Source organism: Phyllobates terribilis, unplaced genomic scaffold, assembly GCF_046119375.1.
Source record: "Phyllobates terribilis strain yellow unplaced genomic scaffold, ASM4611937v1 Scaffold_2__4_contigs__length_985480577, whole genome shotgun sequence".
Classification (NCBI taxonomy): domain Eukaryota; kingdom Metazoa; phylum Chordata; class Amphibia; order Anura; family Dendrobatidae; genus Phyllobates; species Phyllobates terribilis.
This window is the reverse complement of record NW_027362762.1, coordinates 841,000,786-841,016,903: the sequence shown is the minus strand read 5'-3', so window position 1 is coordinate 841,016,903 and position 16,118 is coordinate 841,000,786.

Here is a 16,118-nt window from a genome sequence, read left to right as displayed (position 1 = left end):
CTCCGGCCTGGCCGCAAGGCCAGGTAGCCCAGGGCGCCGCCGTATTAACGGTGCCCTTCACCTTCCAGGTGCCCCAGACCTGGCCGCAAGGCCTGGGCAACCCGGGCGCCACCACCACCGCGCCCATAAAACCTAAAGTGCCGCATCTGGGAGAAGATCTGTTCGCCCAACACACATGGCCGGACGGGCAGCCCTTTGTCTGGCCCAGGGAGTACTACGAACAAGAGCTCCAAAAGAGGGCAAGGCCCATGTGTGAACCCCTGATCCCGGCTCCAAAGCCCGTTAAGAGGATCTCGCCCCCGCTAGCAGAAGCGCAGTTTGAGTGGGACCCCACCGGAGAAGATCTCATGGGGTTCACTCAAGAGACTCGGGCAGCCGCAGCGGAGCGTGCAGAGTGCTGCCGCCAGCAGCTCGAGGTCTTTGAGAGGGAGCGGAGAGAGAGGCGGGTCCGGGAACAACAAGCCCAGATAAGGAGCGCGGAGCAGAAGAGCCGGGCCAGGAGAGACCCCCGTGCAGCGCATTGTCTCCGCACCATCGGGACAGTGATCAAGTTCAACCAGCAGCATGGGTGGGGCTTCATCAGAGACCACAACACCCCCGGCGACGTTTTTGTAACGCGCAGAGACGTTGAGTCCCATCTGCCGGAGGGGCACAGAGGTCGTGACCTTTATATCGGGGACGAGGTCACCTTTACCCGGCACAAGTGTGCCAAAGGACCTTACGCCCTCCACGTACACCGCCTGACGGAGGAGGAGTTGCGGTGCGAGGAGGAGGAGCAAGAGGACCCGGACGGGTCTGAAGTTACCACCAGCTATAAGCAAAGAGCAGGAGGAAGACGCCGTTGAGTGCGGCAGAGCAGGAGCTGTAAATAAGTTACCCAATCGGGGTATAAAGAAACTGAAACTGTTGCTACATATATATAGTCCCCGTTGGGACCAGCTGAGTGAACTGTTTACCCGTTTACCCTTAATCCCACAGGCTGAGGACTGTGAGCAGCCATTCCCTTTCCCTCCTTAACTGGCCGAGGACTGAGAGAGGCCAACTTCCCCTGTATATAGTTGCGCGTCCTAAAGCGCCCCCTACCGGTTTTATAGAAAACCTGTTTTTCTAAGAGACTGTCGCACTTTTCCCGGACACACGTTGCACAGTGTCCGGAGGAGGAGGAACCAGAAACAAGAGACGACGAGAATGTTATATGAAAAGTTTTATATATATATAATGTTTTATATGTTTTATATGTTTATGAAAAAAAAAATTGTATGTTTTGGTGTTGTTTTTGTCTTACAGCCCGAGGACGTGCTGTGATTTACCAGGGGGGAATGTAGCACCCTGAGGATTCGGCTGCTACAGGGGTATTGCACCTCAATCCAGAGGTGTGATATTCCACTCCCGGGTAAGGATGGAGTGTGGAACTGAGCTCGGTAGGCTGCATGCACTACACACATCCCATTTCCGAGGAGCAGACCGACGGTACTCCCACTTAGAAATGTGCAGGTACGACCGAGTCTGTTCCTGGCTGGAGTGGGAGGGGGGTGGTACATCCCAAGTAGTGTAGGGGCAGATAGGGGGAGCAGCCTGGGTAAAGTTAGGAGCTCATTGGGTGCTGGTCACCTGAGCTCACACATAGAGGGTGTATATAAGGTGGGCACCAACTAAGAACAGGGTCAGATGCAGAGAACAAGTCAGGAGCAGAGGAGAAGGAAAGACCCAGAGTGAGAGAGGAGAGAGAGAGACCCAGAGGCACAGAAGAACAGGACTCTAAGATCCCAAATTAAAACCCCGGGTGAAGAGTCGGCATCAGGGTACCGGAACCCAAGCTGGTGGGGGTAAAAACATTCCCCAGCCAGAGACCGGAGACCGTGGGCAGCGTTTGCCACGGTCACCCACTACATCCACCCCGAAGGCACACCACATGAAGGGTCAGGGAACCCAAGGCCAAGGGTGTCCCAACAGAAGGCCCGAGGGAGCTGGACCTAGGTGGATCACTGGTGGGGACGGCCAGAGAACGGGACAGAAGGAGAGCTCAGGGCCACGCTCCGGACTTGTTTGGGGGTTGGCTGGATCCAGGACCTGGTGGACGCAGCACGGCTCGGGTGGTCACTCGGAGCTGGAGTGACCAGTACAACATCTGCAGTAAGTAAACACCCTTAACTGCCTAACCCGACTCTGTCTTCACTGCCGTCTGCACTGCACCACCACAACCCCCATCCTCTGCACCTGTTCCCCCTGAGGCTATACCCCTCCCGTTGGGGGTTATCATCACAAGCTGCACCTGCACCATCAGCCTCAGCGGACCCTGCTGCAGCGGCGGCCACAGTGACCGCATCACAACGGGTGGCGTAGTCGACACAAAAGAACTCTTAATAACATCTGTAGGACTGCCACATAACACTGAGCTTGACGACCTGGGCACGGGGCCGGGTCACAGCCGCTCGGAGACTACAACCCCCCATCTGATCCGGTGCCGGGTATTCCCCTCAAAAAAGGAATATGTCCCAGGGGGCGCGTCACTTGCATTAAAAGAAAACAAAGCAGATGCTAACTTCTATCATCATCATCATGCTCCTCAACTTGGCACTCTCAACTCCCCTGATGGAGAAGCCAGGGCCAATCGGAGGAGTCTGGTTCTCTGGTGGGCTCGTCCAATGCTGCCCTAAAGCATGCCAAGCTAAGAAAAGTGTGGGGGAAGGTGACAGGAGAAATAGAGGCGGCTGGGGGCTATTTATGGACACCCGGCCGCCCACAAACGGCTGGGGACTGTGTGTGGACACACGGCCGTGGGGCGGCAGGGGACCGAGTATGGACACCCGGCCGCCGGGCGGCTGGGGATTGAGTATGGATACTTTGCTGCCGAAGCAGCCATGAGGTAGTGGCCAGCTTTGGCCTCCTCCAAACTAAAAGGCCCCATTTCAAGTGAAAGCTAGCAGTATGGTATTGCAGCCTGCGGGTGGGTGGGTGGTTGGCTGCATATTTGCGCTTGCATTGCAAGGAATGGGGGAGGTACAATTGAACACTTCCCTGGGACAAAGACTTGCACGGGGATAGTTGCAAGTCTGTATCTTCTGATGCGGCAAGGATCACTTCTGATGGGCACACTTTTAGGCAGTGACCTGGGAGTCAGAGATGCTTCCAGGGGTCTTCCCCATGCTGTTCCCATGTCTTTTCAGCACTGTATGCATGTGTCACACAGCACATGGCCAGATAAGGTTGTAAAATGTTAAAATGACATTTCCCGGTGAATGCATTTGTCACGTTTGAAAGCAATACAAAAGTGCAAAACCGCATGAAAAATCCTACTTGTGAACATAGCCCAAGCTGTGAAGGAGTATTTTTGTTTTTGGTTATTTATTTTACCTTATACACAAGTCTTTACCCTGGAAAGGAAATTCCTTAACATATTTCACAGGACAGCACTTTCAGTTTAGTTTTTGAACGTTTTATTGTGAGCCCGTAAAAGTGGCTTAATACCTCTGACCACGTTGTTGACAGCAGTGACCTGGGGGTCAGAAATGCTTCCAGGGGCAATCCTCATGCTGCCCCGATGTCTTTTGAGCACTGTCACTATCGTTTTGGGCACTTTTTAGGTTTTCTACAGACTGCCGGGGGTGCCGCCGCAAAAATGCTCGGGTCTCCAATAGACTAACATTGGGCTCGTTGCTCTGGTCGAGCACCCGAGTATCACGGTGAGCTCGGCCCGAGCTTCGAGCACCCGAGCATTTTAGTGCTCGCTCAACACTACTACTAGGCCCAGAAAGTTTTCCTGGGTTAGATTCAGTAATAAATTAGATTTAGATACACAGGCGGTGTAGCTTCCTCACAGGTGGGCTACCCCATTGACTATGAGACACTGCTACTAGGCCCAAAAAGATTTCCTGGGTTAGATGCAGTAAAAAATTAGAATTAGATACACAGGCGGTGTAGCTTTCTTCACAGGTGGGCTACTCCACTGACTACCAGACACTGCTACTAGGCCCAAAAAGTTTTCCTGGGTTAGATGCAGTAAAAAATTAGAATTAGATACACAGTCGGTGTAGCTTCCTTCACAGGTGGGCTACTCCGCTGACTAACAGACACTGCTACTAGGCCCAAAAAAATTTCCTTACTTAGATGCAGTAAAAAATTAGAATTAGATACACAGGCGGTGTAGCTTCCTTCACAAGTGGGCTACTCTCCTGACTACGAGACACTGCTCCTATGTCCAAAAAGGATTTACTGGGTTAGATGCAGTAAAAAATTGTTATTAGATACACAGGTGGTGTAGCTTGCTTCAGATGGGCTACTCCCCTGACTACCAGACACTGCTACAGGCCCAAAAGGATTGGCTGGCTGGCTTAGATGCAGTAAAAAATTGGTATTAGATACACAGGTGGTGTAGCTTGCAACACAGATAGTCTACTCCAATGACTAACAGACACTGCTACAGGCCCAAAAGGATTGGCTGAGCTACATTTCGCCAAATGCTGTGAAAAACACTTGCACAGCACTGGCACAGACCTGCCTGGCAAAAAGTGCTATGAACTGCTGTAACCTAGCCCTCAAAAGGGCTGCAATTACAACTAGTCCCTACTCCCTAAACCTATCTCTCTATGTAACTGGAAATTTGCTCGCAATTCCCACAGTCTAACACTCAGCTGCAGCAGTGAGAAAATGGTGGCGATGGGGAAAATGGCTGGGTCTTATAGGGCAAGGACATGTGACATACACAGCCAATGACACATGCCCTTGCTTGTGTGAAAAAAAAGCACTTTGCTGCATGTGTGCGCCTCTGATAGGCTGACAGACTGCACCGCCCCACTGTAAATGCGGGAAAAAAAAAAAATGGAGATCGGCATTATTTTTGCAGAGATCCATCCCCTGCCCTACCCCCCGCCCACTCAACACTGAAACTGTCTATTAACATTGATTAACAGTATTACTGTGAAAAAATCTAGTTACACTTTTGGTGCACAAACAGTTATCGAACATAACCTCGAACAGCCGAATTTTTTGCAAATCGTTCGAGTTCGTCGAACATCTCTCATCTCTAGTAATTAGCTGTTCTTCTGCACAATAATGAATAACAGGTACGGCATCACGAAAGAGCTACATCCTCCAAACCTATATGTTCCTCACACTGCATTTAGAGGTTAAGGATGAGACTAGTGTTGAGCGAGCACTAAAATGCTCGGGTGCTCGAAGCTCGGGCCGAGCTCGCCGTGATACTCGGGAGCTCAACCCGGGCAACGAGCCCAATGTTAGTCTATGGGAGACCCGAGCATTTTTAACCAAAAACAAAAATACTCCTCCACACTTTGGGCTATGTTCACAAGTAGCATTTTTCATGCGTTTTTGCACTTTTGTATTGCTTTCAACTGTGACAAATGCATTCACCGGGAAATGTCATTTTAACATTTTACAACCTTATCTGGCCATGTGCTGTGTGACACATGCATACAGTGCTGAAAAGACATGGGGACAGCATGGGGAAGACCCCTGGAAGCATCTCTGACTCCCAGGTCACTGCTTAAAAGTGTGCCCAACAGAAGTGATACTTGCCGCATCAGAAGATGCAGACTTGCAACTATCCCTGTGCAAGTCCTTGTCCCAGGGTAGTGTTCAATTGTACCTCCCCCATTCCTTGCAATGCAAGAGCAAATATGCAGCTAAACACCCACCCACAGGCTGCAATACCATACTGCTAGCTTGCACTTGAAATGGGGCCTTTTAGTTTTGAGGAGGCCGAAGCTGGCCAATAACTCATGGCTGCTTCGGCAGCAAGGTATCCATACTCAATCCCCAGCCGCCCGGCGGCCGGGTGTCCAAGCTCGGTCCCCAGCCGCCAGGGGGCGGCCGGGTGTCCACACTCGGTCCCCAGCCGCCCCACGGCCGGGTGTCTACATACGGTCCCCAGCCGCCTGGGGGCGGCCAGGTGTCCATAAACGGTCCCCTGCCGCCTCGATTTCTCCGCGGAACATCCCCACAGACTTTTCTTAGCCCGGCCTACTTTACGGCAGCATTGGACGAGCCCACCAGAGAACCAGACTACTCCGGTGGGCCCTGGCTTCTCCATCAGGGCAGTTGAGAGTGCCAAGGTGAGGAGCATGATGATGATAGAAGTTAGCATCTGCTTTGTTTTCTTGGAATGCAAGCACATGTATGTAGTAGCGGCTAGGCCTTAGGTGGTCAGCGTTTTGGCGCATAGCCTACCTCCTACGAGGATTGCTGGATGTTTTCCTGCTACTATCCAAGTTCTATGACTCCTGTTAAAACAAATCTTCAGGTGATAAATGATGGATGAGGTGGTGGCAAAGTAGAAAGAGCAGGAGGAACAGAGACCATTCACATCAATATCAGGCCAGTCAACCACACATGTCTTGTAGGATATGTTTCTGTAACAAAAGGATCGGTTCTGCTACACAGTTATAGGGCAGACAGTGAGTGCAATGCCTACCAAACATTTCGAGGCACTCCAATGCCCCTTGGAAGTGACATGGAGGTCAGAGCGCCTTAACAAAACTATTTTTTCTATTTATAGCAACTGGGTCTCCTGTACACTGTTGGCCTAAGCAGTGAATGGAAGGCTTTCCAAAAATTATGAGGAACTGCAATGCCCCTTGAAACAGACGTGGATAACAGCGTACTAAAAACCTTCTACCCATTATTGGGGAGTGGGTCTCCGTTAGTTTTCGCCTTTGCATTGAAAAGCAAAAGCTGACTAAAATTAGGAGGAAATGCAATGCCCGTTGGAAGAGTCGTGGAGGTTAGAGGTAATTAAAAACAACATTTCAATGCCCCTCGAAAGAGACGTGGAGGTCACAGTAGCTTAACAAGACGGTTTTAATGCCCCTTGAAAAAGTGGTGGAGGTCACAGTAGCTTAACAAGACGCTTTTTATGCCCCTTTGAAGAGACATAGAAGTTGCAGTAGCTTAACAAAATGGTTTTAATGCCCCTCGAAAGGGACGTGGAGGTCGCAGTAGCATAACAAGACGCTTTTAATGCCCCTTGGAAAAGTGGTGGAGGTCGCAGTAGCTTAACAAGACGGTTTAAATGCGCCTCAGAAGAGACGTGGAGGTCAGAGTGGTATAACAAGATGGTTTTAATGCCCCTTGGAAGAGACATGGAGGTCAGAGTGGTATAACAACACGCTTTTATTGCCCCTCAGATAAGACATGGAGGTCCCAGTAGCTTAACAAGACGCTTTTAATACCCCTCAGAAGAGACGTGGTGGTCGCAGTAGCTTAACAAGATGGTTTTAATGCCCCTTACAAGAGCCATACAGTATAGCATATTACAAACGTTATTCCCATTATTGGGAAGTGGGTCTCCCATAGTCTTAGCTTATGCCTTCCAAGCAAAAGGTGCCAAAAATTAGGACGTAGGAACTTGCAATTCCCTTACAAGAGCCATGCAGTACAGCATATTACAAACATTATTCCCATTATTGGGAAGGGGGTCTCCCATAGTCTTTGCTTATGCCTTCCAAACAAAAGCTGCCAAAAATTAGGACGCAGGAACTTGCAATACCCTTACAAGAGCCATGCAGTACAGCATGTTACAAACATTATTCCCATTATTGGGGAGTGGGTCTCCTATAGTATTTGCTTATGCCTTCCAAGCAAAAGCTGCTAAAATTTATGAGGAAATGCAATGCCCGTTTGAAGAGTCGTGGAGGTCCCAGTAGCTTAACAAGACTGTTTTAATGCCCCTCAGAAGAGACGTGGAAGTCGGAGTGGTATAGCAACACTCTTTTAATGCCCCTCAGAAGAGACGTGGAGGTCAGAGTGGTATAACAAGATGGTTTTAATGCCCCTCAGAAGAGACGTGGAGGTCACAGTAGCTTAATAAGATGCTTTTAATGCCCCTCGGAAAAGTGGTGGAGGTCGCAGTAGCTTAACTAGACGGTTTTAATGCCTCTTACAAGAGCCATATGTAACGGGTCTGGGAGGCGGAACCTCTGAGCTACTATACAAGGGGGCAGTCCTTGTAAGGGAGCGGGTGTTGACCAGGGAAGATGGGCAGGAGGTCACAGCAGGTGACCGGGACAGTCTCTGAGTGAACGGGCTGGAGGTCACGGCAAGTGACCGGGGCAGTCTCTGAATGAACGGGCAGATGGTCACGGCAAGTGACCGGGGCAGTCTCTGGATGAACGGGCAGATGGTCACGGCAAGTGACCGGGGCAGTCTCTGGATGAACGGGCAGATGGTCACGGCAAGTGACCGGGGCAGTCTCTAGGTAAAGGGTTGGTACGACCTGTGGCGGCTGATGATAGACGTGAGCTCCCAGGTGAGCAGGCGAGAGTCTCTGGATGAACGGGTGGTCACAGCATGTGACGGCGGAGCCTCCAGGAAGACCAACAGACAGACGGCAGATGAGCGCTCCCAGATGAGCGGGCAGAAGTCTCTGGACAGGCGGGTGGTCACAGCACGTGACGGCAGAGCCTCCAGGTAGGCTAGCAGACAGGCAGCAGATGAGCGCTCCCAGGTGAGCGAGCAGGAGTCACTGGACAGGCAGGTGGTCACAGCACGTGACGGCGGAGCCTCCAGGTAGACTAGCAGGCAGGTAGCAGGTGTGTGCTCCCAGGTGAGCGGGCAAGCTGGTCCATAGACAGACTGACAGGAGTTGGAAGGCAGACCGTCGGACCTCAGGCAAGCAGGCAGGTGGCTGATGTGCGCTCCCAGGTGAGCGGGCAGGCTGGTCCTTAGACAGACTGACAGGAGTAGTAAGGCAGACCGTCGGACCTCAGACTAGCAGGCAGGTAGCAGATAATCAGGCAGGAATCTGGCAGGTAACTGGCAGGTAACTGGCAACGGGACCTGAGGGCTGAAGCAGAGTAGTGAACAGTGCAACAACATTGCTCGGGCACCTCCATTTTGGAGGAGGTGCCTTATATATGGTGAAGTCCTCCGGCCATTGGCCGGGGACTCCTTAGGACGGCGCGCGCGGCCCCTTTAAGAGGGAGGGAGAGCGCGCGCGCCCTAAGCACAGTGGACGGGAAGGAGCGAGCGCTGCCAGCAGAGCGGGAGGAGGACGCCGGGCACGGAGCAGGGAGGTGAGGGGAACAGCGTCCCTGCCTAGCAGAGGGCAGGGACGCCGGCGCTACAGTACCCCCCCCTTTAGGCCCCCCCTTTTTTAGGCCAGACAGAAATTTAGCTAGGATAAGAGGGGCATGGATGTTCTCCCGGGGCTCCCACGTTCTCTCCTCGGGACCAAACCCCCTCCAATGTACTAGAAAAAAGGTCTTTCCTCTAACCCTTTTGGTGGCAAGAATGTTCTCTACCTCAAACTCGTCGTCAGCAGAAACCGGAGCAGGAGGCGTACCTGTAGACTTGGAAAAAGAGTTAAGTACCACAGGTTTGAGGAGAGATACATGGAAGGAGTTAGGGATCCGTAAGTTGGCCGGGAGTTTTAATTTATAGGCCACCGGGTTGATCTGACTGATGACCTCCAGAGGACCGATGAACCGAGGCCCTAACTTGTAAGAAGGTATCTTGAGTCGGACATATTTAGACGAGAGCCAGACTTTATCTCCAGGACGAAATTGTGGAGGATCCAGGCGTTTTTTGTCAGCGTGTCTTTTCATCCGTTCGGACGACTGGAGGAGTGCGGATCGGGTACTCTCCCAAATGGAGGAAAATTTGCTAACGAGAGATTCCGCAGCCGGGTTATCCACAGAGGTGGAGACAGGAAAAGGAATCCGAGGATGCTGACCGAAGACTACAAAAAACGGGGATTTGGAGGAGGATTCGCTCTCGTGATTGTTATAGGAGAACTCGGCCCATGGTAGGAGATCCACCCAGTCAGAATGATGGGCATTAACGAAGTGCCGGAGGTAACTGGTCAGGTTCTGATTGATCCGCTCCACTTGACCATTAGACTGTGGGTGGTAAGCGGAAGAGAAGTCCAGGGTGACGTCTAGCAGTTTACAAGTGGCTCTCCAGAAGCGTGAGGTGAACTGTACCCCACGATCCGACACGATGTGGAGGGGCAGGCCATGAAGACGGAAGATGTGGCGGATAAAGTCTTTAGCCAGCTCGGGTGCAGACGGGAGACCAGGCAGGGGAATAAAGTGAGCCATCTTGGAAAAGCGGTCAGCGACCACCCAAATGACCGTACAACCGGCAGAGACGGGGAGATCAGTTATGAAGTCCATAGCAATATGCTGCCAGGGGGCAGCAGGCACAGGAAGCGGAAGAAGGCGACCGGTTGGCAGGTGTCTCGGGACCTTGTTGCGGGCGCAGGACACACAGGCAGAAACAAAGTCTATTACGTCCTTGTGCAGGGTAGGCCACCAGTAGTGCCGGGCAATAAGCTGGAGGGTCTTTTCTGACCGGCGTGGCCAGCTAGTTTAGACGAGTGACCCCAGTGTAGGATCTTCTCCCGATCAGGTACTGATACGAACGTCTTACCGGGAGGGAGACGATTTAGGCTCACGGGAGCCACCCGCATTACTCTGGCGGGATCGATGATATGTTTAGGTTCTTCCTCGAGATCGGACACCAGAAAGGATCGGGACAAGGCATCTGCTTTGACGTTTTTGTCAGCCGGGCGAAAATGAAGAACAAAATCAAAGCGAGCAAAAAACAAGGACCACCGGGCTTGGCGCGGGTTAAGTCTCTGGGCATGCTGGAGGTAAGCCAAGTTCTTGTGGTCAGTGTAAATTATTACCGGGTGAAGAGCCCCCTCGAGTAGGTAACGCCACTCCTCCAATGCCAGTTTGATGGCCAATAACTCTCGGTCTCCTATGGAATAGTTGCGCTCAGAAGAGGAGAAGAGTTTGGAGAAGAAGCCACAAGTTACCATTCTCCCGGAAGATGGTTTTTGAGTAAGTACCACTCCGGCTCCAGAGGAGGAGGCGTCAACTTCCAGGAAGAACTGCTTGTTGCCGTCCGGGCGATGCAGCACCGGGGCGGAAGAGAAGGCCTGTTTTAGGGAAAGAAAGGCCTCCTCTGCTTCGGGCGGCCACTCTTTGGGATTAGTACCCTTACGGGTGAGCGCGGAAATTGGGGCAGTCCGGGAAGAGAAGTGTGGTATGAAGAGGCGGTAGTAGTTGGCGAAGCCCAGGAATCGCTGAATGGCCTTCAACCCCTCCGGTCGAGGCCATTTCTCGATGGCAGACAGTTTCTCTGGATCCATTCGTAGGCCGGTCTGAGAAATAATGTAGCCCAAAAACGGAAGCGAGGTCTGCTCAAAGAGGCACTTCTCGTATTTAGCGAAGAGGTGATTCTGCCTGAGCCTGAGCAGGACCTGACGAACGTCCCTCCGGTGAGTCTGGAGATCCGGAGAGAAGACCAAGATGTCGTCCAGGTACACCACTACGCAGGAGTAGAGAAGTTCCCGGAAGATGTCATTGACCAACTCTTGAAAGACGGCAGGAGCGTTACAGAGACCAAAGGGCATTACCAGATATTCATAGTGGCCGTCCCGGGTGTTGAATGCCGTCTTCCATTCATCCCCCTGACGGATACGAACCAGGTTGTACGCCCCACGGAGGTCCAGTTAGGTGAAGATTCTAGCCCCCCTCAGACGATCAAATAACTCCGGAATGAGCGGAAGGGGGTACTTATTCTTCACCGTGATCTGGTTAAGGCCTCTATAGTCTATACAGGGACGGAGAGAGCCGTCCTTCTTTTTGACGAAAAAGAAGCCTGCTCCCGCCGGGGAGGTAGATTTCCGGATGAATCCCCTGGCCAGATTCTCCTCAATATATTCGGACATCGACCGGGTCTCAGCAGCGGATAAAGGATAAATACGCCCACGGGGAGGAGTAGTACCAGGTAACAGGTCGATAGGGCAGTCGTATGGTCTATGAGGGGGTAGTGTCTCTGCCTCCTTTTTATTAAAGACATCAGCATAAAACCAATAAGGAATCGGAAGTCCAGGTAGATTAGCTGGGGTAGGAGAAGGACGGACAGGATGGACGGGAACCAGACAGGTCTTATGGCAGTCCTGTCCCCAGCGAAGGACTTCTCCGGTCTGCCAGTCAAGCACGGGTGCATGTCTCTGGAGCCAAGGTAGGCCTAGCAAGAGGGCGTGAGAGAGTCCAGGCAGAACATGAAAGGAGATACTCTCAGAATGCAGCATTCCCACCTGCAGAGTAATGGATTCAGTGATGAGTTGGATGGGGCGTGGTAAGAGGCCCCCGTCCACGGCAGCAACAGACAAGGGTACAGCCAGAGGTTTGGTGGGGATGCGGTATTTCTCTACCAGGGACTGTGAAATAAGATTCCCGGCTGCTCCAGAGTCAAGTTGGGCTAGTTCGAAAAGACGGTTCTCCCCGCAGACGATTGAGACTGACAGCAGCAGAGATGGAGAGGATTTATTCTTGTCTAGGTTGACCTCTCTGAGCGAACCTAGACACAGGCGTTTCCCGACCTCTCTGGGCAGGCACGGATCCGGTGCTCCTTACTGCCACAGTAGAAGCAGCTCCCTTCGGCACGGCGTAAGTCCAGACGGGTTTTGACCATCTTGGTCTGGTCAACCTGCATAGACTCAGGAGAGTGTACCTGGGTAGAGACGGAGGGAGTGACGGGTTTCTGAAAAGTAGGAGCTAGACATGGTAACCTCCTCTCACGGGTGACCTCTTTGGCACGCTCCTGGAACCGTAGGCCAATCCGGGTGGCAAGAGTTATTAGGTCATCGAGAGTGGTAGGAATGTCCCGACCGGCAAGTTCATCTTTAATATGGCCGGAGAGACCCTCCCAGAAGACGGATACCAGAGCGTCGTTATCCCAGGCCAGCTCCGAGGCAAGGGTACGGAACCGTATGGCATATTGGCCCACGGTGAGACTTCCCTGACGGAGGCGTAGCAGTGATGATGCGGATGAGGTCTTCCGTCCGGGTTCGTCGAAGACTTTCCAGAAAGCCGTGAGAAAAGCAGGCAAGTTGGACACCAGTGGGTCTCCTCTCTCCCATAGAGGATTTAGCCAGGCCAGGGCCTCCCCGGTGAGATGGGACATGATGAATGCAATTTTGGCCCGGTCGGAGTTAAACTGGTGGGACAATAGTTCAAAGTGCAGGGTGCACTGATTTATGAAGCCCCGAGCCTGGGCGGAGTCGCCTCCGAAGCGAGGAGGTGCAGAAAGCCGGGGTCCGGGGTAGGATACCATGGTATTAGTGGGCAGCGGAGCTGCCGGATTGCGAGACATGGCACTGGCGGTGGTTGCTGGTGGAGCAGTCAGAGTGTCCAGGCGAGTATTGACATTCCGCAGGTGACCCAGGATGGACTCCTGTTGGGACCTTTGACGGGACAGTTCATGACACAGGTCCGAGAGCGAGGGAACTTGGGTGCCACCGGGTTCCATGGCCCGAGCAAACTGTAACGGGTCTGGGAGGCGGAACCTCTGAGCTACTATACAAGGGGGCAGTCCTTGTAAGGGAGCGGGTGGCGACCAGGGAAGATGGGCAGGAGGTCACAGCAGGTGACCGGGACAGTCTCTGAGTGAACGGGCTGGAGGTCACGGCAAGTGACCGGGGCAGTCTCTGAATGAACGGGCAGATGGTCACGGCAAGTGACCGGGGCAGTCTCTGGATGAACGGGCAGATGGTCACGGCAAGTGACCGGGGCAGTCTCTGGATGAATGGGCAAATGGTCACGGCAAGTGACCGGGGCAGTCTCTAGGTAAAGGGTTGGTACGACCTGTGGCGGCTGATGATAGACGTGAGCTCCCAGGTGAGCAGGCGAGAGTCTCTGGATGAACGGGTGGTCACAGCATGTGACGGCGGAGCCTCCAGGAAGACCAACAGACAGACGGCAGATGAGCGCTCCCAGGTGAGCGGGCAGAAGTCTCTGGACAGGCGGGTGGTCACAGCACGTGACGGCAGAGCCTCCAGGTAGGCTAGCAGACAGGCAGCAGATGAGCACTCCCAGGTGAGCGAGCAGGAGTCACTGGACAGGCAGGTGGTCACAGCACGTGACGGCGGAGCCTCCAGGTAGACTAGCAGGCAGGTAGCAGGTGTGTGCTCCCAGGTGAGCGGGCAAGCTGGTCCATAGACAGACTGACAGGAGTTGGAAGGCAGACCGTCGGACCTCAGGCAAGCAGGCAGGTGGCTGATGTGCGCTCCCAGGTGAGCGGGCAGGCTGGTCCTTAGACAGACTGACAGGAGTAGTAAGGCAGACCGTCGGACCTCAGACTAGCAGGCAGGTAGCAGATAATCAGGCAGGAATCTGGCAGGTAACTGGCAACGGGACCTGAGGGCTGAAGCAGAGTAGTGAACAGTGCAACAACATTGCTCGGGCACCTCCATTTTGGAGGAGGTGCCTTATATATGGTGAAGTCCTCCGGCCATTGGCCGGGGACTCCTTAGGACGGCGCGCGCGGCCCCTTTAAGAGGGAGGGAGAGCGCGCGACCTAAGCACAGTTGATGGGAAGGAGCGCGCGCTGCCAGCAGAGCGGGAGGAGGACGCCGGGCACGGAGCAGGGAGGTGAGGGGAACAGCGTCCCTGCCTAGCAGAGGGCAGGGACGCCGGCGCTACACCATACAGTACAGCATCTTAAAAACATTATTCCCATTATTGGGGAGTAGGTCTCCCATAGTCTTTGCTTATGTCTTCCAAACAAAAGCTGCCTAAAATTAGGATGGAGGAACTTGCAATGCCCCTTACAAGAACCAAACAGTACAGCATCTTAAAAACATTATTCCCATTATTGGGGAGTGTGTCTCCCATAGTCTTTGCTTATGCCTTCCAAGCAAAAGCTGCCAAAAGTTAGGATGGAGGAACTGGCAATGCCCCTTACAAGAGCCATACAGTACAGCATCTTAAAAATATTATTCCCATTATTGGGGAGTGGGTCTCCCTCAGTCTTAGCTTATGCCTTCCAAGCAAAAGCTCACAAAAATAAGGACGGAGGAACTTTCAATAAAGGCAACACAGGACCACGGTCACCCTGGTGGTATAGTGGTGGAGGAGGCTGTGGATAAGGAGAAGAACATAAAACAGCCGAAATGAGGAAGCGTATACCCATGTGTGGGTGTGAAGCGGTGCATGTGAATACACCTCCCGAATAAACACAGTGCATTTGACTTTATGTTACTCTGCTGTCATTTGGTGGTGATGAGAAGTCTGGCCCAATCCAGCCCTTGTTAATTTTGATAAAGGTCAGCTTGTCAGCATTGTCAGTTGACAGGCGAGTGCGCTTATCAGTTATAATTCCCCCAGCGGCACTAAAAGCACGCTCCGATAACAAGCTAGCGGCAGGGCAGGCCAGGACCTCCAAGGTGTACAGAGTGAGTTCATTCCAAGTGTCCTGCTTGGATACCCAATAATTAAAAGGCACAGAGGAATCATGGAGGACGCTGGTACGGTCGGCAAGGTACTCCCTCACCATCTTTTGAAACTTTCCACTCCTTGTGAGAGTACCCCGCGCCTCAGGGCCTGTAAGCTGGGTGGGTTTCATAAAACTGTCCCAGAACGTTGACAATGTTCCCCTGCCTCTGCTGGATTGGTGTTGACTCACTCTCGCTTGTATGCCTTGGTTGGTCAATGAACTGTGATCTCTACCGCTAGCGTGTTCAGATGGGAACTTTTTTAACAGTTCAGTAAGAGCCTTCTGGTACTGCCCCATTTTTGTAGACCTCTCCACCTCAGGAATAAAAGAGTGAAAGTTCTCCTTGTATTGGGGGTCTAATAGTGTCACCAACCAGTAATGACTGTCACCCAAAATTTTGACAACGCGAGGTTCACGGTCAAGGCAGCATAACATAAAGTCAGCCATGCGTGCCAGACTGGTAACGGGCAAGACTTCCGTGTCCTCACCAAGATGATGACTGACCATGCTCTCCTCCTCCTTCTCCTTCTCCTCCCCCCTGTCCTCAGGCCACCCATGCTGAACCGACGGTATGACAGTTGTACAGGTACTACCGTCTACAGCGCATGACACAAGCTCCTGTACTTCTTCCTCCTCCTCCTCTCCCTCATTGTTCCCAATTCATGTTGGGATGAGATGAGGCTGGGCTGTGTGTAATCCACCGCTATGGCTTCTTGATCCATCTAATCATACTCTGGCTGCAATGCCTCCTCTTTAATTTTCTGCAGAGAGCGTTGCAAAAGACAGACAAGTGGAATGCTGATGCTAATGATGGCATCATCGCCACTCACCATCTGGGTGGACTCCTCAAAGTTTGTCAAGATGGTACAGAT